The sequence below is a fragment of the Eurosta solidaginis genome, chromosome 2, assembly GCF_040869045.1.
Source record: "Eurosta solidaginis isolate ZX-2024a chromosome 2, ASM4086904v1, whole genome shotgun sequence".
In the NCBI taxonomy this organism is placed as follows: domain Eukaryota; kingdom Metazoa; phylum Arthropoda; class Insecta; order Diptera; family Tephritidae; genus Eurosta; species Eurosta solidaginis.
The window spans coordinates 33,505,160-33,530,749 of record NC_090320.1 but is presented as its reverse complement, the minus strand read 5'-3'; the positions used below and the strand labels follow the sequence as shown (position 1 = coordinate 33,530,749).

Sequence of the window (25,590 nt, the reverse complement as noted above, 5' to 3'; positions counted from 1 at the left end):
TTAAGATTAAGCCGGCTGATACGGAAAACGTCAATAAAAGTTGTCAAGTATTGCGTCATATCAACGTACATGTTCCGTAGTTGAAACGCGCCCTTTTCTCAAGGCAAGTCTAGTTATACTTATGTTCGATGATTCGTATTCTCAAAGCAATAATAAAGGAAACGGTTTGCTTCTCAGAGACAGTATTGTGGTGAATATTAGCATCACTATGCTGTTATTAATTAATCACAATAACAAAAACAGCAAGCAGCCACATTTCTGTACATGTACATATTAAAGCATGCAGCCACACTTATGTACAAGGCAACGAAGAATATTCTATACACATAACCAGCAGTATGAAGCAGAGATCTTATTTCACATACATATATGTAGCCGGCAGCTAAGAGCAGAAATTGTTACAACACATACACACGCATATGGAAAAGCATAAACTACAGATATACATGTAAACAGCTAAATAAGCAAGCATGAGATACAACTGTTCTAGAAGGCATGCTCGTGAAACTTGTAGACCTTATCAGAAATGGGCGAACCAGGTAACTGAGAGTATAAAAGCAGAGCAAGCTGAGTAATCAGTTTGATTTAAACACGCTATTAGTGATATATAATTGTACTACTCCCAAAGTAGTCTTCAAAAATACCATTTTGCAATACTGAATATTGGAGTTATTTATTCGACATTTCAGCGATTCGAACGTTAGCAAAAGGTGCATAATTATCAGGAACTCCCCAAAATTCGTTACAGTATGAAATCATTACAATAAGAAATTTAGTTGTGAAGAAGCGTTCCTCTCCTCATTGCTAGCTGACGAAAGAGAAGACAAAACCGATACCCTAATCGCAACGCCGATGACGAAAAACACGTTCCAGAACCCGACTTCAATCTAATGCTGTAGAAGATAATTTTAGCAGCAGAAGTAAACCGTGATGAGAATCTATTATAAAAGCGTACAATTACTGACGTATGCATGCTGTTGATATTGATGTTATTTGCTTTAACAAACGCGCCGCGAGTTCTGTCTTCTGTGGATTACGTAAATAGTAAATGTGGGTCGTGCGGTAAATGCGGACAAGACGAAGTGCTTACTGTCATCAAAGAAAGAATCAGCGCATTTGTATCTTGGCATCTAGCTCAGTGTTGACGGATATAAATTCGAGACTGTGAAGCGTTTCATTTATCTACAAACCATCGTTAACAGCTTAAATAATGCCAGCTTTGAAATCAAACGGGGAATAACTCCTGCCAATATGTACTACTTTGGATTGAGTATACTCAATAGGCAATTGTAGAGTAGATTCCTCTCTCGACGAACAAAAATCACGCTTTAAAAATCGGTCATCATACCTGTCCTCATGTAAGGGTGGGAACCATGAACGGTGTCGAGAGATGATAAGATGGCTCTTGAACTGTTCGAGATAAAAGTTCTCTGGAATACCTTTTTGTGCTGTTGGCATATAAATGCAATCATAATTAGGCCATGGAAAGGAAATTTAAATTTAAAATGAAGCTGTTAGATCATTACAATAGTGGAGACTGTGAAGCATTCTATGTAGGTATGTAGGTACCCGGCTTTGGCTAGAAGTTCCTTTTGAAGACAGGACACGTAACATTTCCGAAATTTATCTGAATTCCAAGTAAAAAGCTGTTAGGTCATTACAACAAGGGTGAATGTGTAGCTTTTTCTATATAAGTACCCGGCTCTGGCTAGAAGTTCATTTGAAACATAGTTAACGAAACATTTTCGAAGTTAATCTAAAATTCCAAAAATTCTTCATTCTAGGTTAGGTAAGGTTGAATTGGCCGATCCATGCGAAGCTCACATAGACTGAATGAGTCTGTAGTGTTATGTAGAAGTTTATTTAATGACCAAACTGAAACATCCTGTCAAAAAACCAGGGCCTACGTTATAAAATAACTCCGTCTTCTTGGCAAATACTAGAAACTTTCGAGGACTTATGCCACTTTCTGCTCCTAGATCTGAAACTGTATCACTCTTAACAGCTGAAGTCTTAGCCTGGCAAGCGCAGGGCACGAGCACAAAATGTGCACGCCGCACTTCCTACATCTGCTTTCACTGACTAGGCCTAATTTAAAAGCTGAAGGCAGTGTCCGGTCAGAATACCCATCATGAGTCTAGAGTCCTCACTTTTTAATGACAGAAGCAACTTTGTTAGTCTAAGGTTGTAAGACCTACACATAATCTTCGACACTTTACAAACCCGCGCTTGTACCCACGTCTTTCCCGCTTGGACGTTCATGTGCACCTCTCGCTTTCTCTTAATCTCGCCCAATCTAATTGGGATGTCTACGGAGCAAGCTTCAAGGAATGCGCTCTTTTAAGCTAGTTCATCCGCTTTTTCATTCCCATCTATTCCCATATGCCTTGGGACTCAATATAGATGTATGCTTTTCCCGTCCCGATTCTTTACAGGGATTTGCTTACACTCTAACACACTTTTAAATGCTGTGCTATGCGAGATTATTGTCTTAATTGCTGCTTGGCTGTCAATATAAAAGTTAACATGGCTGCAGTATAAGCTATTCTCTTCCAATGTTTCTACTGCTTTGGTTACGACTAATACTTCAGCTTGGAAACCGCTACAGTGATCTGTCAGCTTTTGGTATCTGTTTATTTCCGGATCAGCACAGTATACCGCAGACCCTACTCCTTCTACTACTTTGGGACCATCTGTGTACACTAAGCTGGGTTGATTTGCATGGACGAAAGTTAACCTATATCCCGCCATCGATTTTTCGATAGGTTTTGGGCTCAGGAAAAAAAGTTCCACTAAGCATACTCAAAAAATAATTTTCGAGCCTGCAATATTTGAGTTTTTTGACTTTTTTTCTTTGATTTTTAAGGTTTTTTTCGTGACCTACTTAAAAAATTTTCATTTGATTTTAAAATTTTCATGTATACCCTGTCCGACTCAAATTGGGGTTTGAGGAGTGTTTTGGTGAAAAAATTTATGTATTTAATTAGCGAGCTTTGCTCGTGTTGCTTTATACAATGGTTTTTGTAGTTGGTATTAGAGAAAAATTGTAAGTTTACAAACGGCTACGTAAGCTTGTGGGAAAATTTGATGTTACAGTCTGTTAAAATGAGGCAGAAATGGGACAGAAATGGCGAAACCCCTCTTATTGAGCAATCGATTGTATGGGAGGTATATGCTATAGTGGTCCGATCCGGTCGATTCCGACAAATGTCAAATCCCTCACCAAAATATGCCTACTTACCAAATTTCATCAAGATATCTCAAAAACTGAGGGACTAGTTTGCGTTCAAAGAAACAGACGGACGGACGGACGGACGGACAGACGGACATGGCTAAACCAACTCAGCTCGTCCCCTGATCATTTTGGTATACTTATTGGTGGGTCTAACGGAAACATATACATACAAAATTATAAAAAAAAAATAAATGTGAGGCGCGATAACCTCCGAAGAGATCTAAGGCCGAGCTTCTCTTCCAATTAGCATCGTGCTCCTCTTGATTTTCCCTACAAATTGGCCGGACGGGACCTACATGTTTTATGCCGACTCCGAACGGCATCTGCAAGGCAGATGAGTTTTCACTGAGACCTTTTCATGGCAGAAATACACCCGGAGCGCCTGCCAAACACTGTCGAGGGGCAACCCCTTTTAGAAAAATTTCTTCTAATTGAAAAACCTTATTTCTAAAATTTTGATGTTGCTTTGTCCGGGGTGTGGACCCAGGGCATACGGTGTGGTAGGCGGAGCACGCTACCATCACACCACGGTGGCCGCCAAAAAATGATTTGGAGCCTTGAAAATGAAAAAAGTCGATTTCGACCAAAACAAGTCCCAAAAACAAAAAAAAATGTTAATGCCAACATTTTTATCGCACAATTTTAAGTGGGATAGGAACTATAAGACAAATTCGTTTTCATCGGCAACACTTTTGCACGTTTCTGAAGAAACCCTTAAAAAAATGGCGAAAAATAAACCCAAAAAATAATTTTTTTTTTTTCAAAAAACTGTTATCGCCAAAGTTTTTAGCGGACAATTTTGAGTCGGACAGGGTATACATGAAAATTTTAAAATCAAATGAAATTTTTTTAAGTAGGTCATGAAAAAAACCTTAAAAATCAAAGAAAAAAAAGTAAAAAAACTCAAATTTTGCAGGCTCGAAAATTATTTTTTTGGGTATGCTTAGTGGAACTTTTTTTTCCTGAGCCCAAAACCTATTGAAAAATCGATGGCGGGATATAGGTTAATAAATCGACCCAGGTTAGTGTACACATCCATTCTAACAATAACTAGACTTTTTTATAGCTACTTAGGCGACATGACTGGAACCCTTCTACCTTCCTATCCTGCACAGTGATAATTTTTCAGATTGCAAATCACTTCCGCTCTGATCATTAGCGAGAGAGAGAAATGTTATAAATAAAGGGTTCAACAAAACAAAATTATCTAAGTCATTATCCCTTTTGAGGTTTATGCGCTAAAAACCGCAAAATCTCATACATCACACAATAAATATACAAATATACATACATATGTACAAGTAAGTCCAAGTTAACAATAATCGATTCTCACAACTTGTTTACACTCAAATACGAAGAGGTACTGTTTTGCTTTGAGCGTTTGCGCACGCTCAGTGTGCGTATGTGTAATACCAGCTTCACAATTCACGCGGAAATACCTTAAAGCGCCTACGCATAGATTTCTAATCGAATTTGAGAGATAAAAAAAATATGCGGCAAAAAATTGTTTATCAAAAACAAGTAAGAAAGTCTAAGTTCGGGTGAAGCCGAACATAACATACTCTGCTGTGCACTTCAAACGCTCTTGTTGTTTGCTTTGTGTGGTTAATAGTGTTATAAGGCTGCGCAGTAATACATATATGGTTCTATTCTGAACTCATTTTCGTTCAAAAGAAGCAATTAAGGTGACGATATGGGTATCAAGCAGATGGTATTGGGGCGAATATTAGCATCACTATGATGTTAGCAAGTAATCACAACAACAAAAAAAGCAAGCAGCTACACTTATTTACTTGCACATTAAAGCAAGCAGCCACACTTATGGACAAGGCAAGGAAGAATATTTCACACACATAACCAGCAGCCCGAAGTGAAGAGATTATCTCACATACACATATGTAGTCATCAGCTAAGAGCGGAAGTTTTTACTCATACATACCCGCGCATATAGCTAAATAACGAAGCATGATATACAACTGTTCCAGAAGGCATATTCATGAAAAGTATATACCTTAGGAGAAATAGGTAAACGAGTCTAACGGAGAGTATAAAAGCAGCGGAATGCAAGCGATGATCAATCAGTTTTATTTAAAGAATTGGCGTAGACATAAATTTAGGATGATTTCTTACTTTCATTACCTCATTTTGCTGCGGAGATATGTGAAAGTGAGAGTGGTTTTCCATCGATTTGCTTAACCATGCCTAAATACAATTTCTCTTTAAACTTGGATGCTATCGTACTCTAGAGACAACATAAAGTATGTACCACCACAAATAACAACAATTATTTAATCTATTTATGTAAATGAATTTTGTTTTGATGGCTTAATATTCAGGAAAAATCGTTTTTATATAGCTTCTTTCGTTAACGAAACATAGCTTTTCGAATTTTACAGACACACATTTTCAGAGCTATTATGAAAATGCGATATAGGCGATTTCGCTCATTTCCAGAGGAAACAATTGTAGCTATGAAAAAAATGTTTATGCCAAATTTCGTTCGGATTGGGAGATTTTTGTTCGACTTATGGCATTAAAAGTAATTTGGGAAGAGTAACAAAGAAAGGGGCGAAACACGCCTATTTTCAAAACTTTTTTAAAGTTTTGTTCTTAGCTCAACCATTTCACTACTGCGGTAGAATATCAGTCAAATGTAGTTAAATATCATAGAGTTATTGCAAACTTTGTTAAGGTTAAGTTTAGATCTTAGTCTCTGCCGAATTTCAATGTAATATCTTTAACGGCTTTTGACTTACGGCTTGTTAAACTTCCAAATTTTTTTCTTCTAAATGTGGGTGGTGCCACGCCTATATTGCAACATTTTTTGGAATTTACGTTTTGTGTCATAAAACGAATCCACCTACCAAATTTCACTAGCTTAGCGGTATTCGTTTTTGAATTATCAAATTTTTTCTATTTCTCTAAATTTTCGATATCGAAAAAGTGGGCGTGGTTATCTTCCGATTTCGTTCTTTTTCAATACCAATCTATTCTGGTTCCAAATAAGCCCGTATACAGAATTTGATGAAGCTATCTCAATATTTGCTTAAGTTATCGTGTTAACTGACGGATAGGCGGACGGACATGGCTTAGTCAATTTATTTTTCGATACTGATGATTTTGATATATGAAAGTCTATATTTATGTTATCTCGATCCCTTTATACCTGACAACCAACTGCTATACAAGTACAGCTGGGTATAAAAAAAAAAACAAATATAAAAAGTTTTACAATAACAAGTGAAAATGTATAAAATTAAGTCAAATACCTGCAACACAAACAAAGGCAACCTTTTATGGATACACACATACATAGAAATTTTGAACGAGAGCTCGATGAAAGCACAAATAAAATTAAAAAACAGTTATAGAAGAAACTATAAACATGTTGGTTAATTTATTAGTTAAAATAAATACGAATGTGGTAAATACATATGTACAGATTGGTATCTGACTATGAGCATTACTAAATTGAGGAAAATAGCTGCGTTCTCCTGTTTTTTATGATTTTGCATAAAATTATTATATTTTTCTTAGCAAGTAAATAAATAAATATATTTTTCTAAAAATTAAGAAGATATTAAATTTTAGCCAAATTGGCAATAGAAATCTCATCGAAAATCCAATTTACTTACTTACTTACTTACTACCGAATTAATTTAGATTTTGCCTTTTGAGTTTAATTTATGAACACATTAGAGATTACAACAAAAAAAGCACGGAATCCAAACATTATACCAGAGTCTAACTTCACGAATCACATGGTCGAAAATGAATGTTCCCCAGTAAACATCAATAAAAAAGTTAGGGTTCTTCGCATAAAAGCAAAAGGCCGACGTCTGAACGTCACCGAAAACATGGAAATCTACAAACAGAAAACAATCGACGGTAGAATAATAAACGAACAGATAAACAGAATTTCTGAAACAATATTTTAACCTTTAAAACTTGTTTACGAGAAACAAAGTAATCACACAGGTACAACAGACAAACACACAACAACAAATAAACACAAAACATTAAACGCACCAAAGCAACACACCCATAAAGAAGGTCAAACGACTAGAATTACTTACTTTTACCTGTCGCCATCAGTATAAACCACCCTCGGTTCTGAATGAACACACAGCACATACACATAAATATATACAAGCATCAATTTTGACAATACCTGCTCTTGTACCTAGGAACTATAAATACGAGACAAATGACAACAACAGATCAGAACGAAACTGAATACTGATGATGGCGCAACCGGGCCTCACCTATACTCAATGAGTCCATAGTGTTACCAGAATTTATTTGACGACCAAACCGGAAAATCCCATATTAGACACAAACCAGCAACATTTTCAATATCAATAGAACATATGCATAAAGGGGACATCGCCTACTGAAACTATAAGGAAATTGGTTTTAGATAACGTCGTAATTTTTCGGTGGATTGTGAATGTTGGAGACTTGGCAGAGTTTGTATGTTATTCAATATTTTGCATTTCGGGATTTTGGTAGTTGGGACGAACCAGATTCCACAATCGATGATGATGGAATAAATGTCCCCCACTCGATTATGACGAAGTCAAAATAGCAATAATCAGATTAAAAAACAACAAGGCCGCGGTCGCTGATGGATTGCCGGCGGATCTATTCAAATACAGCGGCGAGGAGTTGGTAAGGCGCATGCATCAGCTTCTTTGTAAAATATTGTCGGACAAGTGCATGCCCGCCGATTTAAATCGTAAGTGTTCATTGACGACCATGGCAAACGTTTGAAGGACAATGAATTGAGGGCATGCATCTGGAACGTCCGCTCCCTGAATGGGATTGGTGCAGATGCCCGGCTGGTTGATGTCCTCGTCAAAGTAAAATCTGACATCACCGCCATCCGAGAAATGCGTTGGACGAAGCAAGGAAAAAAGAAAATCAAAAATTGTGACATATACTGGAGTGGCCATACGAATAATGGCATTTTCGGCGTCGGATTCGTGGTGGGAGAGAGACTTCGTCGCCAAGTTCTGACGTTCACGCCTGTGGACGAGCGTCTCGCCGCTATCCGAATAAAAGCAACATTTTTTTAATATATCATTCATCTGCGCCCATGCGCCGACAGAGGAGAAAGACGATGAGGTGAAAGACACTTTTTATGAGCAATTAGAACGCACATACGAGCGCGGCTAAAACCAAGGAACAAAAAACACAAGGAAAGCTAGACGTCGAAAAGCTTCAATCACAACAGGCTGCCAATGATTTCGCAACTCGACTCTCACACCTGCTCTCTGAGAGCACAACTCATCCTAAAGGAATACAGGAGCAGTGGGAGCATATCTCCAAAGCACTTCGTACCGCCGCCGAGGAAAAAATTGGTTACTGGCGGCCACGAAAAAATAACTGGTACGATGAAGAATGCCGCGTTGCAACCGAAAGAAAAGACGCTGCCTACAGGGCTACGTTAAAAGCGAGCGCGACAAGAGGAGTCTGTGAACGCTATCGTGAGTTGAAAAGGGAAGCGATACGCCTTTCCAGGAAGAAAAAAGCAGAAGAAGAAAGGCGTGAGTGCGAGGAGCTTCAGCTGCTAGCCACCAGGAATAACGCTCGAAAATTTTACCAAAAAATACGGCGACAGACGGAAGGTTTTAAGACCGGGGCAAACTCCTGTAGGAACGAAAACGGCGACCTTGTAACTGATGTCCAGAGAGTGCTTAGATTATGGAGGGAACACTTCTCTGCTCTCCTAAATAGAGGCAGCGATTCACCGCGCAGAGATGAGGAAGCCGATCCCGCAATCGATGATGATGGAATATATGTCCCCCCCGCCCGATTATGACGAAGTTAGAATAGCAATAACCAGATTGAAAAACAACAAGGCCGTGGGCGCTGATGGATTGCCTGCGGAGCTATTCAAGTACGGCGGCGAGGAGTTGGTAAGGCGCATGCAACAGCTTCTTAGAAAAATATGGTCGGACGAGTGCATGCAGTGCATCTAAGTGTTCTTTGCCCAGTCCACAAGAAGGGGGATACTGCAAAATGCACTAACTATCGTGGAATCAGCCTTCTTAATATCGCATATAAGGTCCTTTCAAGTGTATTGTGCGAAAGATTGAAGCCCACCTGAACCGGCTGATTGGACCTTATCAGTGCGGCTTCAGACCTGGTAAATCTACCATCGACCAGATTTTCACAATACGCCAAATCTTGGAAAAAACCCGTGAAAAGAGAATCGACACACATCACCTCTTCGTCGACTTTAAAGCCGCCTTCGACAGCACGAAAAGGAGCAGCCTATATGCCGCTATGTCTGAATTTGGTTTCCCCGCAAAACGTATACGGCTGGGCAAAATGACGTTGAGCAACACCGTCAGCTCAGTCAGAATTGGGAAGGATCTCTCCGAGCCGTTCGAAACTAAACGAGGTTTCAGACAGGGTGACCCCCTATCGTGCGATTTCTTTAATTTGATGCTGGAGAAAATTATACTAACTGCAGAACTTAACCGCACTGGAACAATATTCTATAAAAGCGTGTATTTGCTGGAATATGCTGATGACATTGATATCATCGGCCTGAACACCCGCGCTGTTAGTGCTGCTTACTCCAAACTGGAAAAAGAAGCGGTAAAGATGGGTTTGATGGCGAATGAGGACAAAACGAAGTACCTGCTGTCATCGAGGCTCCGGTTAAGAAGGTATTTTTTTTATCGGAACCTGCCTATGGAAGCAGAGGAAGAGGCCGGCCCCCACTCCGCTGAAAGGACCAGGTTGAAAACGATTTAAACTCTCTTGTTGTGACCAATGGGCGCCAATTGGCAGAGTGAAGAAGCGACTGGCGCGCCATGTTGGACGGTTATAACCGTTTAAACGGTTAAGCGCAAATTAAGCTAGTAAGTAAGTTGGGATTATGTTTTATGCTCTTTCTCTACTGGTCTGGAATGAACATCAAGGGGGAGCGTATAGAGCTTATAGAGCGTTTGTCCGCCCTACATGCGATGTATCCTCACCTGACACCAACCATCTTTTCAACTGTAATATTTAACTTACGCCTCTAACTGAGGATTCCTATGGTCCAGCCTTGTTTAAACTGCTAGTCCCACTAGAGGACTTTGATGATTTGTAACTGGTTGCACCTATTGAATGGGGCGAAGTACTATTAGCAGCACAATAACAACAACAAGGTGTTTGCTTTGTGAAAAGGTTTTTATGTAAATAGATATGTTTTTAAGGTCAGTTGCGCGTTTCTGTCAACTTTCCTAAGTTCTGTGGCTAATGTTAGCATCACTATGCTGTTAATAGATAATCACAACAACAAAAACAGCAAGCAGCCACACTTATGTACAAGGCAACTTAGAATATTCCACACATATAACCAGCAGCTCGAACTGAAGAGATTATCTCACATACACATATGTAGTCATCAGCTAAGAACAGAAGTTGTTACTCACATATACACACGCATACAGCTAAATAACCAAGAATGAGATACAACTGTTCCAGAACGCATGTTCTCAAAAAGTCTAGACCTTAGGAGAAATAGGTGAACAAGTCTAACTGAGAGTATAAAAGCAACGCGATGCAAGCGATAGTCAATCCGTTTGATTTAAACACGCTATTAGTGAAGTATAATTGTGAAGTACTACTCCCAAAGTAGTCTAAATAAAGACCATTTTGCAATACTGAAGAAATTTATTCAACAGTTCTGCGATTCGAATGTTAGCAGAAGGTGTATAATTATCAGGAATTTTCCAAAATTCGTTGCAGTATGTTATTAACTGAAAATATATTTTTATGAATATGGATGTTGCCTTCTCTCATTTTATAGATTAAGTTCGCATCAGCTGCCTATTGTAATACCCTCCATACAAATGATACTCCAGATTATTATTTGAAAGATCATATTTTCTAAACCCAATACAGTTTTTTCAAATTCATATTATTTTATCATCAAGTGTACCCATAGATTAATCGACAATTTATATCATCTGAATTCAATTGATATCTTATCTCATCAGAATCTCCCTAAGACCTGCTAATTTGTATGTCTCAATTGCTTTGCTGACAATATAAGACGAAGGCAGACAATATGACACAGATTCAGCAAATCAATCAAAGTGCGGTTGTGATTAAAATATTATCAAAGTATTACTTTTACAAACACATAATCGCTCATAGATGTGATATGATCATTTGAGAAAATAAAACTGCCCACCAAAAAGTTGTCCGCCAACAGTCAGCTCTGCTAGCAATTATTTGCCTATTAAAGTTCAGACTAGGCCAGCAGCAACATCAGACATTCATTGACGATTGTGACGCCAGTGTGGGTGATCCCTTTAGCCATTTGTATATATGTTTGTAGGTATCTTGGAACTATCTATCAGTTTTGGGTTTGTTTTTATTTCTCATTGCGTCAATCAAACGAATTTAAGTGATTTAAGCTGTCGACGCAAAAGATCGGATCCCTTCAAAATTTGTTTTTTTAAATTTTTGTCTAATAATTGTACGACTTTGTGGTGTGCATATATTGTGTGATATGTTTTTAGGTCTTTAATATTTGTAGTCTCTTCGCTTATTTCACTGATGTTATGATATATGACTTGTCTACAAAGCGACCTTGAAATCTATTTTAAGATTAAATGCGTTCTTTTATAATTTTTTTATTGTGTTTTCTATAATTTAAGCAGCTTCCATTTTCACACCGATTGACTTCAGTGAATCCTTTCATGCGTTGAAAATGCTGAAAATAATCCTTTTGTTTATTCGAGCTGCAGATTATGGGATTAACACCGAAGATGTAACATTCATTGGTATACCAAAAAGTTATATACACTACAGTGAAACCCTTTACTAATTAGGAAATTTATAAAATTACAATCCAAAATTTTCTAGCATATTCGAGTTCCAAAATGTGGGGGAAGTTATAGTGATTTGCTAAAGGGCGCATCCATTGAAGCTTGCTCCGTAGACGTCCCAATTAGGCTGGGTGAGATTAAGCGAAGGCGAGAGGTGCACATGATCGACCAGGCGGGAATGGCGTGGGTTCAAGCGCGGGGCTTTAAAGTGTCGAAGATTATGTGTAGGTCTTACAATCTTTGACTATCATTAAAAAGAGAGGACTGTAGACTCATGACGGGTATTCTGACTGAACACTGCCTTCTGGCGTCACATGCCTTTAAATTTGGCTTGGTCAGTGATAGCAGATGGAGGAAGTGCGGGTTGGAGGAGGAAACGATCGAGCTCATTTTGTGGTCATGTCCTGCGCTTGCCAGGCTAATACTCCAGCTATTAAGATGATACAGCTGTCACATCTAGAAGCAGCAAGTGGCTTAAGTCCTAGGAAGCTTCTAGTATTTGCCAAGAGGACGGAGGTATTTTATAACATAGGTCCTGGTTTTTGATAGGGATTTTCTGTTTGGTCGTTAAAACAAACTTCTGATAATACTACGAACTCATTCAGTCTATGTGAGGTCCTTATGGACCGGCCAGTTCAACCTGACCTAACCTATAGTGATCTGAGTTGCAAGGGTCCAGTTTGGTTTGGATGAAATTGTTTTAAAGTATTACGAGCCGGAAAGATGTGCACGGGATCTTGCGCAACCTATACAACAGTCTCTTATCAAATATCAACAGAAATCAGCTGTTCTATCAATCAATTAAAACTTACACTTGCACTGCCATCTGGCGTATGGTAGCAACTGCCGGTAATGCAGTGCAAATATTCACAATAGTGCCATAGTATAAATAGATTTCATTGTGCGCTCACAATCGTTTATTTCTAACAAATTATTTTAATAAAATATAGCTAAACAAAAGCGCTACGACCAAAATTGCCCAAAGCTCGCTAATAGCCCCCATCTTTACAACCAACACTTTATTTATAGATTTGGATTCCAAATAAGAGCGAAAAAGGGACCCGTGCATAAAAATAGCAATTAGAAATAATATATATGATAAAGTGAGGTGGGTATTATCTAGAGCGGTTCGATTTTCAACTAAAAAAGCAATAATCTGCGTGAATGTCATAAATGCCATAAAAACAGGGGGAGTACTACGTGTCTTCTCAGCGCTTCTTGGGAATATACCGCCAGCGAGCGGATATATAGTTCGTTGTGGAGACATACAAGTGTACATCTAGGAAACTAACGTTTTTTACTTAATTAAAGCTCGCGCATGGGTTAAAGTTAAACCTCAAATTCTTTACAAGAAACGAATAAATTCGCTATTTTTGAGAAGAGCTTCGTAAGCTTCTTACCGGTAACAACCGATAGGGACGACCTTTTGTTTTATTATCGGCTTATTGTCTATAGCGAACTAGCGAACGCCGAGTCATAGGCATCTTATTGGTTTCTTAACGGCTTGCTATCGACGTGATACAGATGTGTCATCGATATTATATTGAAGATTAATCGGTATATGTTTCATAGCAAACTAATGAGGCATTAATGGCAAAATATATAACATACCAATGAAAAATTGGTAGCACTCTGATGAAAAATCGATTATTTTTTGATCATTTTTTGACAATAAGTCGATAATTTATTAAAATTGGGCCAAAATATCAGTTTTATATGTGCTGATTTGGAGCTTTACGGCCGATGAATTCAAGGCAAAAAAATTTCAAACAAGTCGATGATAAATTTGTAAAACTTCGATAAGAAACCCACAATTTTTCGATAAAATATCAAAAAATTTTTATAACATATCAATAACTTCGAAATATATTTGAATAATATATCGATAATTTTTTGATAATAAATAGAAAATTTTTCGATAACATCGCTATATTTTTAATAATAAATCGATAAATTTCTATAACCAACTGGTAGCTCGTCAACAGCTTTTCGATAACAAATTGGTAACTTTTTGATAGCATATCGATACGTAATCGATATTTTTTCGATAATAAATTAATAAATTTTCGATAAAAACCGATAACTCGTCGATAAAAAATCGGTGGCTCATTGATAGCCTTTGTTATCGATAACAAATTTAAAACACTTCGCTGACAAATGGATAATATCATTGATGATAACTCATCAATAACAAACCGTTAACATTTGAATAACAAAATAATAACGTTTCGGTTCCGGCTTGGGGTTTAGCCTCGGTTTTGACTTCTCATCTCTCCTCTCCCTTCGTTTCCTTACATTCTGTATTCCCACATATTTCATACCACTTTCAAAGACCACGCTTACACCTACCTTACGCTTACATTATGGATTCGCCCGTCATGAGCAAAGATTGTTATAAACCGAAACAGGAATATACACAAGTCACATTCAGTGAGAGCAGCAGATTTTTGAGATGGCTGATTCTCAAACCAACGCCGATCATACCATCGCAAGGTAACTGAGCGGAACGGATTCTCCTACTAAGATGTTGGAAACAGATGCGCAGTCAGGCAACACCTGTTGTGTCTTGTGGTATACTACCCTGCAGAAAAACGCACTAGTTCCGAACTAACTAACGCATTAAAAGATGGTACAACTTTTGATTCTGCCCCCTGACCTTTTAACATTTTCATAACCTACAAACTGGCAACTGCCCTTCTTTGCAGAACTTTTGAATGCGTTCTTAACTAGTTCAGTTGTGGGTGGTTCTGAAATAGACACAGGCTTTTATAAGTTAATTTAAATACATCTAAATCAGATGTCCGTGCTGTTGATACAAGTGTAACTATCAACTATCCCGCTCTACTACCGTTTGTTTAATAGCTAAAACGTGTAGCTTTGCCTAAAACAAATAAATATTTAGCGCGATTTACCTCAGAGAAGATTTAGGCCGCGCTTCTCTCCCAATTTGTGTTGTGCTTATTTTTTCTAATTTTTCCCTACAAATTGGCGAGACCTACATGTGTTATGCCGACTCCTAACGGCAGCTACAAAGCATATGAATCTTCTCTGGGAAGCTTTTCACGACAGAAATACACTCAGAGTGTTTGCCAAAGCACTGTCGAGAGACAAAGTCGCTTCGAAAAACTTTTCATAATTGAAAAAACCTTTTTCTCATACCAGCATTGGCAAGCTTACATGAGACTTTAAACATGCGACTGTAGCACTATACTCACTTGCGTGTCATCTATACCTATTTCTGGTAAAAAAATTTACAAAAAAGTGAAAAGAGTTACTTGAAAGCTCTCAAAAGCAACGGTAAGTGTATTAACCTTTAAAAATCATTAACAATAACCAAGGCCAAGGGATCAATAAAATACTTCTATTCCTCTGAGAAAAGATTTACAACGAATTAAAATTTGTATTTATAAAACGTCAGCGCATTTTTGAACTTAGTAAACAACCTTCATTTTCTCGCCTCATAAAAAGTATTGATAAACAAATAGAATTTTAATAAACAAGACTAAAAAAGACTGGCTGTTAAATATAACAATTTACATTATCAGTGATAACTTCTTACTAAAGCTGTAACCGAGGCCAGTAAATGTAAAACAGTTGGATTAGATTTAGTGCTATAAAAGTCTGATAGTAAAAAATATAACAACCTGCTACAAATACAAAATAACTAGAAGATAAGTAAAAAGAACTAAGAAAAAATAAAATAAAAAAATTTTAAACACTTCCTTTATATAAATGGGCAAAAATCAGCGAAAAGTTTAGCAAGAATATGTCTTTATATAAGGAGATTTTTTTGCCGATTTTTGTCCATTGAAATAAAGAAAGTGCTTACAATTTTTTTATTTTATTTTTATTTTCTCCTTTTCTTCGTGTCTTAACCTATCTGTGACGTTTTACAGTTGTAGCTCAATGAGAACTTACATAAAAATCAATCCCAAAACTCCCTCTGTTTCGTTTGATTTTTCTAAATATCTCATCCCGTGCGCCCCCTAGCGAAACTTTTTGTATTGTGTCATCGGCTGTCATCGACCACTGAATTAAGCTCTAAATTGTTAGCCTCTAGCACATCGAGAAGTTACTTAAAACCCGGTTTCAAATTTCCAAATGATTATCTAATTTTTTCGATCCGTGCGCCACCTAACGGCATTTTTTCTCCTTTTCTTAAATTTTCTCGCCGTCTTATCCTATCTGTGAAGTTTTACAGTTGTAGCTCAATGAGAACTTACATAAAAATCAATCCCAAATTCCCTCCGTTTCGTACGATTTTTCTAAATATCTCATCCCTTGCGCCCCTAGCGAATCTTTTTGTATCGTGTCATCGGCTGTCATCGACCTCTGAATTAAAATTTCAAGTGTCTAGCTCATCGAGAAGTTACTTAAAAGCTGGTTTGAAATTTTCAAACTCCTATCTAATTATTTCGATCTGTGCGCCACCTAACGTATTTTTTTCCTTTTCTTGCATTGTCACGGTGTTCTAACCTATGTGTAAAGTTTCGCGTTTGTAGCTCAATGAAAAGTTACTTAAAAGTCGATTGCACGATTTGTATGAAAAGCGGACAAACATTCAACCGACCGAATATAAAGGATGTAATAACAATAAAATAGAACTCAAAGCCATGAAGGTATTTGATGAAAACTAAAATTTTGTTAATTCAAAAAACTTGTAACACATCTGCTGTTATTGATGAGGTCTAACTTATACATAAGCATGTGATGCGAAAAGGTAGTCCCCTGTTAGTATGCCTATCCTGAGTCTTAAGTCATCACTTTTTAGGTATACGACTAACTTTGTGAGTCTAATGACGAAGTATTTGCACATAACGTAAATTTCTAACAGCGCCGCCTGCCTGAAAACACTGCAGTGATCTGACAATCTATTCTACAAACTTATTTCTGGATCGACACAGTAAACAGCAGAGCTGACCCCTTCCGGCAATTGAGAACCATCGGTATAGAGGTGTACAGTATGATCTGCCATTTCCGCCCCCTTGCTATTGTGGCCCCAAGATGTTTTTCGAAGCTCAGGCATGGGGCCATGTAGTCCGTTCGCCCTATATTAGATGGCGCTTTATTTCTATAGCCATACAACCTGCACTCAAGCTGCCCCGAGGCATTCAACCTTTTGTAATTGCTAGCGCTACATTTTTGGCCATTAGGTCTGTAGATCTGACATGCAGAATGGCGTGTAATACGTTGCTGTCGGGGTAGTTTTCAGGGTTCCCTCTAGCATCCTCTTGCATGCATATAATGGCAAGTAGCCTTTCTTCGCTCTCTCTTCCACAGGGAGTATATATTTGCGCTGTACTTTTTTTTGAAGAATTACTCCTCCAAGCTTAGACTTAGTCCAATTAGGGACCTTATATTTCCTAGTAAATATTACTAGATCGTGATTTCGCGCCTTGGCGACTTATATTTCCCCAGATGCCCAGTCATGTACATCCCGAAGTGCGCGATCCAGCATTGAGCTGATTATTGGTAGACATCTGCCGCTTATGATGACTGAAACATCATTTGCATACGCCGTGAGTTTGACTGGTCCTCTTTCGAACCGCGTTCACTTTGCAGTTTGCGTTAAATTTATTTTTATTTACGTAATATATTAAACGATTCATATCTACATTTAAGTATGTAACAAAAATTAATTATTGATTTTAAATTGAATGGTAGTTAGTTTTGAAAGCTGCTTTTTACTTAATTCAACACCCACGAGATATTATTAACTGGTTTGTATACAACCTTTGCTAAATATGTGTCTTAATATGGCACAAAGCGCCACATCACCAGATTTACATTTACGTTTAAAATAGGGCGGAGCGAAAAATAATATCGTCGGTTCAATGACAAAGTAACGAATTTGCATATTTGTTGCTTTGAGAAAAACGCGTAAGACATTGTTAAAAATAGAGATTTAATTAATAGAGATTTAATTTTGTATTTTTCAACCACTATTGGAAGGTTTACTTTTGTAAACCACTAAGTAATGTTAACTGAAAAATGATTTTTTAATTTTTTTTTTTTTCAAAAACATGCACATTTGTTTTATTGTGTTTGCAAAATTTGACATATATAATATTTCGTTACAACAAAAATGGCACATGCGTGACTTTGGCATTGTGCCGACAATATACGTACTTGTTAACTGGATTAATCTACTAAATATTACTAGAGTTCGTCCAGTGGGTGAAATTTAACTACACTAAAGACATAACTTTATTTGCTTTCTCTTACTATTCCCTTTCTTTTCCTTGGTTATTTTCCTTTCCTTACCTTCCCATTCTTTTCCTTTAATTTTCTTTCCTTTTCTTTTCTTTTCTTTTCTTTTCTTTTCTTTTCTTTTCTTTTCTTTTCTTTTCTTTTCTTTTCTTTTCTTTTCTTTCCTTTCTTCTCCTTTCCTTACCTTCCCTTTCCATTCTTTGCCTTTCATTTACTTTCCTTTCCTTTCCGTTCCTTTCCTTTCCTTTACCTTCCATTCCTTTCCTTTCCATTCATTTCCTTTCATATCCTTTCCTTTCCTTTCCTTTCCTTGCCTTTCATTTCCTTTTCTTTTCTTTTATTTCCTTTTCTTTTCTTTCCTTTCCTTTCCTTCCATTTTCTTTCCTTTCCTCCTTTTCTTTCCTTTAGCTTCCCTTTCCTTTCTTTTTCTCTCCTTCACTCATTTGATTTATTTTAATTTATTCCTTTTCCTTTCATTATTTAATTTAATTTATTTATCACTTTATTTTATTTTGTTTTATTTTATTTTATTTCATTTTATTTTATTTTATTTTATTTTATATGGTTTTATATTATTTTATTTTGTTATATTTCATTATATTTTATTTTATCTTATTTTGTTTTATCCAATTTTTTTTATTTTGTTTTATTTTTTTTAATTTGTTTTTTTTTATTTAATTTTATTGCATATTATTTTATTTTATCTTATTTTCTTATTTTATATTTTATTTTATTTTATTTATTTTTTATTTTATTTCAATTGGTTTCATTTTATTTTGTTCCATTTTATTTTATTTTTGTATTTTATTTTATTTTATTCCATATTATTTTGTTTTATTTTTATTCTTTTAATTTAATTTTATTTCAATTTTATTTAATTTTATTTTAGTTTACCTTATTTTATTTTATTTTATTTTTATTTATTTTATTTTATCAATTGTTTTTGTTTTGGATCTATCTGCGCAGCTATGGCAGTTGTCTGAATATTTTGTCTACTTACTATTCCAAAAACAAAAATACAATTTTTCAAATTTAGAAAAATTAAAAAATAACAATAATTATCATTAGAAAAAAAAGCTCGAATCGAACCTTGAATTATTTTATTTTATTTTATTTTATTTCCTTTTATTCTTTTAATTTAATTTTATTTTGTTTTATATTTTTTAATTTAATTTAATTTAATTTTGTTTTATTTCATTTCATTTTATTTTATATTATTCTGACTTTATTTATCCTATTTTACTTTATTTTGTTTTATTTATTTTTTATTTTATTTTATTTGATTTTGATTGGTTTTATTTTATTTTACTCAATTTTATTTTATATTTTTTATTTTATTTTATTTATTTTATTTTATTTTGTTTTATTTCATTTTATTTTATATTATTTTATTTTGTTGTATCTTACTTTATTTACCTTATTTTATTTTATTTATTTTTTATTTTATTTGATTTCAATTTGTTTTATTTTATTTTATTTTTTTAATTTTTTTTTTGTTTTATCATTTTATTGTATATTACTTTATTTTATTTTTTTTAGTTGATTTCAATTGATTTCATTTTATTTTGTTCCATTTCATATCATTTTTTTATTTAATTTAATTTTATTTTATTTACTTTATTTTATTTTATTTTTTTGTATTATTAATTTATTTTTTATTTTTTTTTATCTTATTTAATTTTATTTTATTTCATTTTATTTTAGTTACCTTTGTGTTTTTTATTTGCAATTTATTGTTTATATAACCAAATCATGCACAAAGATTTACTATCAACAAATTTCTGAAAAAAAAAAACAATAAATTTTAACTTAAATGTGAATATCTAACCACGGGCATTGTATACACCTCTTCGCGCATATGTAAACAAACTATTTACGTATATGCTCAGAAACTTTAATTTATACTTATTTGAGTTGCCGTGTGATTTCGCTAATATCAACTCTATTACGTACCTTTTTTCCTCATTACGCCACAGTGAAGCGACTACTCTCTGTCTCGTACTCCATACAGTATACCAATAGCACACACTACGCTCATGCTTACACATTATCTAGTACTCCATTCAGTACGTAAATACCGCATACTACGTCTGCATTTACATTCTACATATATCCCCATATAGCATACCAATTAAAAAGACTACGCTTACGGTTGTATTTACGCCTACACCTTACGTTCACATTCAAGATTCCCCCATGGCGTGAGCAAAGATGTTTACATATCAAAATAAATAGCTTTCCTACGTACATCTGAACTCACATTTCCATACATGCTTTTATTTTGCTCCACCCTAATACATGAAGACTGTACAAAAAATCGATCTCACATCAAATTAATCAACTTTGACTTTGTGTCAGTACGCGTGCGACAAGTGCTTAACTGCCTAACTCCATTCAGAGTCAAATAAAAATATATGAGTATTTTCAAACTTTTAATCGGTTTTTAAAAGACACTTGCCCATATATGTAAATTTGTTTAATTTTGTTTGAATTTTTTTTTTGTTAATTCTTCTAATTCTATTTGTATATTCTAAAATTACAAAAAGCGTCTTTCATTATAGTCTTTTATTTATTTCTTATGCAAATTTTGAGTATTTTTTGATGTATCAAATTTATTTGCGTAAAATTTACATAAATATTTGAATAACAATTTATGCACAAACAGAATTATATAAAATAATTAAATATCAACATAATTATTTAATATTATTTGTATTCATTTTATGTAGCATAAAAAAAGGAACGCACACTAACTGAATTTCTAATAGGATTTTAAAAATTAAAAGGGCTTAAGTTCAGATCAAACTACTCCCATTCAATGATACGAATTTTACCCGACAAGAATTATGGTTAATCATTTTCGGTATTTAGGAACCTTATGGAAACTCTATTAATCAGCATCAAGATGATGCAGCCGACGCGGGTTAGGACACCCTTCTAGACACTTAGTCTAGAAAAGACATGACACCGACACGATACTTAGCGACTTTAATACCGAGACGGTAAACAGGGGCGTTTGGTCCCACAGTCACAAAATCCAGCCTACGCTATGTAACATTTCCAACGGGATTCAGGTTGTTCGAATTTACCGCGTTTGGAAATATGACGAACTGCAGAGCCAGGCGTCAGCATATAAAGATATGTACGGGCTATCTTCTGAACGAGAAACTATATTGATCACGGTGTGTTCGACGGTAGACACATGTCTACGAGGTTCAAATATCCACGCGGATTATTACCCTGTGGCAACCAAGAAATTGTGTCTGTGTAGCGAAGAAATTTCAAGCTGGATACAAGACCACGCGTAATGTTTATGAGCGTCATCATACCGAAAAGAGGAGAGAGAGAGACGAAACGCGAGGGTGAATGATGCGAGTGCAAGTTGCCACAGAGTACGTTGATTTCCGCTCCTGTTGTCGCATTTGCCACTTACATTCCTTCCAAGGGAAGGGAAATTGGCGAACTTGTTAACGAATGGATCCAGCCTGGGTGGGAGGGTTTTGGTGGAATAGTCTGCCATAAGCTCGGTGAAAGTCGGGAATTTAGGCTGCCCAATCCCTGTAGCGTCTTCCAGGTGGGGCTATCCGCCGCTGTTACTCTTTCGGAGTTTAGGAATCTACTTAGATAATCAGATGGCTATCAAAGCGGGAAGCTCTGCTACCGCGAGGTCGAGGGTTGTGAGGTTGGATTTACCTAATTTTCAGTTTCATCTTACTAGTATTTGATGCAAATTATGTTGGTACCAAGGCATGGATATACTTCTGTCAGCCTGATCTATTGCGAATTGAACTTGTCTATTAGTGGAGACTTTGCGATTGCGCTGACCACTTACTCTCTGCTTCTGAACGGGTGGACCTTGTGTCAGTTAAGAAAACGATGGGCTGATACTACCTGTTGTTGTTGTTGTTGTTGTAGCCATAGGGACACTCCCCGAAGACCCTGGGGAGTGTTATCGATGTTGAAGGACCTTTGCCGGATGCAGATCCGGTACGTTCCGGTAACAAGCACCATTAAGGTACTAGCCTAGGGCTTGCGCTATACAACCCCTTGAATCAATTTGGTATTTTAGTTGCCTCTTACGACAGGCATACCTGCTGCGGGTATATTCTATGCCCCTAATTCGCTGGGGGTGTCTGATACCACCTCGTTCCCTATATCGAGGTCTGTCTGACCTGTTGTTGATTCCAAGCTCTCAGCCGATCTATTAGAGTTGACAAAATATAATCTAACTATGGTGATGATAGCGTTAAAAAGCACTCTACAATAGAAGTCTATGCGTTACGCCTTAATATACTATATCAGCTGTGTGGAGGATGACGATGTGGACTCATACAGTCACTTTATGCTCAGCCATTGTATGCCTTATTCGTAGATATGTCGTTGCCGCCTAGCGATTTACTAAACAACTGGAAGCCTGTTTAACTGCTAGGGTATGTGGTAACACACCGGAATAAAGCAAAAGTGTCCAAGTGAGCTGTTGCTTAACTGGATAGCAGCGACCCAACCTAACCAAGCCAATGAGGCTGGATTCTTGCAGAAATGACAATGCCGCCCTTGCTTTCGACTACAGAATGTGCTTAAGTTTTTGAAGGAACATTTGACCTCCTTGCTAGGTAGTGAGGAAGATGTCGAACTCAGTATCATAATCCCTGACGACGAAATATACTTACTGTCAACCGACGAAATGAGAATGGTAATATCCCGTTTAAAAAAAAATAGAGCGCATTGAAAATATTGAGAGATATGCAATCCTGTCATCCTCACTTATTACAGAAATCTACCTGCTTAATATAACATTAAGGATTCGAAAGCCCGAAGTCAGAGAACTAATTGAAACTTAACAGTGCTTGTATGCTGCTATCTCTGAGCTTGAGTTCCATTCAAAGCTTATATGGCTTTTCTAAATGATACTGAGAAGTTTTGTCAGATCGGTAAGCATCGGAAAAGACCTCTCCGACCCATTCGAAAGCAAACGAAAGTTCAGGTAAGGTTACCAGATGAGCCATTTCACCATCTTCCTCATTTGTTCTAGAAGGAAAAACGATCCTATCCTTCTTATTTCATTGGACAGATGTAGCCCATTATTGTCTTATAATCGTAAGCATAGTGCAGAGTACCTGCGATCACGTATGTTCCTGCCAAATTTATCGTTTAGCTCCTTCTGTCATATTAAGTCCATCTCTCTTTTGTGGACCTCATTACATCAATAGCATATTTGATTTCATGCTGCATATATTTAGCCTCCGTTGCGCCAGAGGAGCCACAAGGACTCTTTATGTATTTTGCACTATAAGCAAGTTTATTTCTTGCCCGTCAAGGAAAGGTTTATAAAAGTCTCAGACTTTCTGTGAAGAGCTCTGTATTTATGGAACGATGCTGAGTGCTGCGGTTTCCGCTCACCCATTCAGCGTTCTCGTCTGCGTACCACTCATTCCTGTTAAGTATGAAATATGCTGTCTATAACAAAAAAGCCAGAGCAATGTTGGCATAACGCATCCTGTCGAGTCCCCTTCTCAAATGTGCCTTAACCGCATTAGTAGCTCCTAGCTTATCGGTAATGATTCTACACCTATGAAGTTTAAATAAGATCTTTAGCAACTTACTGTCGAAAATTTATAAAAATAACTGTTTCCGTTTCCATGAAAGTGATAAAGCCATCAACACAGTGCAGTATCAACTCGGTCTTAAGTGAAAGGCGCGATAACCTCCGAAGAGATTTAAGGCCGAGCTTCTCTTCCAAGTTGCGTCGTGCTCCTTTTAATTTTTCCTACAAATTGGCGGGACGGGACCTACTTGTTTTATGCCGAATCCGAACGGCATCTGCAAGGCAGATGAGTATTCACTGAGAGATTGTCATGGCAGAAATACACTCGGAGTGCTTTCCAAACACTGCCGAGGGGCGACCCCGCTTAGAAAAATTTTCTTCTAATTGAAAAAACTTGTTTCTAAAATTTTGATGTTGCTTTGCCCGGGGAGTGAACCAAGGGTCTTCGGTGTGGTAGGCGGAGCACGCTACCATCACACCACGGCGGCCGCAATACCATATATTTTTGTTCATCTTTATCAGCTGGTCGATGTGACTGTCAACTTCTCCCATAGGGTCGTCTTTAAATATTAACAAACCCACTGTTTGAATCTCACTACTCAAGTAACTAGTTCGGAAGACACTTAAGGTCTTAAGCTAAGTAAAAAAAAAGGCAATCGTGATAGATTTTCCAATTCTTGTTTTTTGAAAAGTGGCACTGAAGATGGCGCAACAGCGAAATTAATCTATATTCAAACCAAACTTTACAAAGGATGACGGAGAATCATATCAACAAAACAAAATGAATCATTTTATATTTCCTTTTTCATATCTCACCTTTACAAATTTAGTTCGTTGGGAGCTCTGTAGTCCTAAGCAATACGAATTCGAAATCTCAAAAGGATTTTTCCACCTTAATTACACAAACTACGCACAACGCCTCCACAATGCAAGCGGTGTTCAATTTAACAGATGCCTAGGCACAGCTTTCCGAGACACACGTAATTCTCAATTGAATTCAAAAAATATTCGAATTCTCAATTGAATTCAAAAAATATTCGAATGCTTTTCGCACTTTTGAACAAATTTGTTTATTTTGTAATTGGTCCTTCACCTTAAACACAAACACAAGCACACGCGTATAAACTACGAGGAGGCTTTTATTACTACGGCTGTTAGGCGAAGTGCGCGAACACACGACAATACGAATTACAAATAGAATTTTGTATACACTTACGAGCGCGTCAACAAACCGCTAAGGTCTATATTTGAATGAAGACTGGTCGTATGTCAGCCGCTGGAGAGATCGCTCCAACAGCCAGGCAACTACTCGCAAACAACGAACACAATTCTTGCCACGATCAGTGGGCAGCAGCAGCAACAGCTGTAATAAGCAAGTATGAACCGCAAAGAGATGTTAGCCAGGCCAATAATAATACGCTCTTGCCAACGTATTGAGTGTTCGTTTGATCGTTCGTTCGCTTGATTTTTTATTTGTTTGGCCGCATTTATTGTTGGTAATTTAAATCGAGCAAAACGTGTCACTGCTGCTGCCGCGTTGATGTTGACTGTGAGCACAATAATAACTAAGCGTCAGGCAACACGATCACCTTAGCTGTGACGTTACATAGAAAACCAGCGCTGAAAGTGAGTTGCCAGTAATAGAACGCCCACATAAAAATATGTTATGCCTGCTTACGATTTTGGTTGCTGTGCGTCTGAGTTTGGTTGTAGGTATTGAATGTCTTTGTTGTTGTTCCTACACACGTGTACATGAGGGCTTT

The 25,590-nt window shown here is 36.7% G+C and overlaps 1 protein-coding gene across 2 annotated transcripts in view; it reads right to left on the bottom strand.

Moving 5' to 3' along the window:
- Positions 1 to 25,158, bottom strand: part of Tsp (Thrombospondin) — a 72,477-nt gene extending 47,319 nt beyond the window's left edge. Inside the window, exon 1 of one of the 2 annotated variants that reach the window (XM_067764929.1) lies at positions 25,044 to 25,158. The gene's annotated coding sequence lies outside the window, so the exon portion shown is untranslated. Of the gene's footprint in view, positions 1 to 24,643 lie in introns of both variants that reach the window. The other variant, XM_067764928.1, reaches the window with a different exon arrangement.
- Positions 25,159 to 25,590: the final 432 nt, after the last annotated feature.